The sequence below is a fragment of the Merops nubicus genome, unplaced genomic scaffold (genome assembly GCF_000691845.1).
Source record: "Merops nubicus isolate BGI_N331 unplaced genomic scaffold, ASM69184v1 scaffold34920, whole genome shotgun sequence".
NCBI classification, from domain to species: Eukaryota; Metazoa; Chordata; class Aves; order Coraciiformes; family Meropidae; genus Merops; species Merops nubicus.
In genome coordinates, this window is record NW_008582810.1 from 6,461 (window position 1) to 7,423 (window position 963).

Below are 963 nucleotides of genomic sequence, written 5' to 3' on the forward strand. Positions count from 1 at the left end.
CACGAGCCAGCCTGCCCCAAAAATGCCAGGCTGGGGTTTCACACACCCTCCCAGCACCTCAGGAGCTGCTCCAGTCCTCCCAGTCTGCCACGGAAAGGGAGGAGCCCAGCACAGCCTGGTTCCCCTCCCCAGCCAGGTTTCTTCTCCCCACTCTTCCCCAAAAGATCCCCACCACGGGCAGGGCTCCCCAGCCTGGCAGCTGCCACCATCACCTCCTCCAAGTTACCCAAAATCCTCCAAGTTACCCAAAAAAAGCCCCTTCTGGCAGGAAAAAGCTCAGCCCCAGGGTGCTCCACGCCCAGCACCAGCTGCTGCCATGGGGCAGGAACCGTGTGGGTTCAGGGCAACCACCACGACCTCCTCACCCTGCCCTGCCAGCTTCCAGTGCACCCAAAGACCCAGATCTGTTTGTTATCTACAAGATTTAGTGTCTCAGGGTCCCACAGACACAAACAGCTCAGGAAAACAGGGGTGTTTTCTAGAAAACAGCCTGTCCCAAGGTACTGCCAGAGCTGGAGCTCCCAAGCACTGAATGGAGAACCCTCCAATGGGTGCCAGGCTCCCTCCACCCACAGCAACAGCACCTCTTGGGGTAAGGGAACCACCACAGAAGGCTCAGGATGAAGATAAAAGTTAAACTAGCCCCATCCTTCTCAAGAGCAGCAGCTACACTCACAAACCCAGGCCCAGCAACACCAGCCAGGTTCAGGGAGGCAGGATCAGAAGAGTTTTGGTTGGAAGAGACCTTTGAGATCAAGATCCAACAGTTAACCCAGCCCTGGCAAGAAGAAGGGAGGTAAGAGGGGAGGGCACCACACCCCCACACTCCTCCTCGTGTGCCACAGCACTGCCAAGAGCTGGCTGGGGACTGTCCCAGGCCATTTCCTGGGGCAAAGGGAGAAGAAGGCAAGCACCCAAGTGCTGCACAGGAAAAAAAAAAGACACTTTAACACAAGTAACACT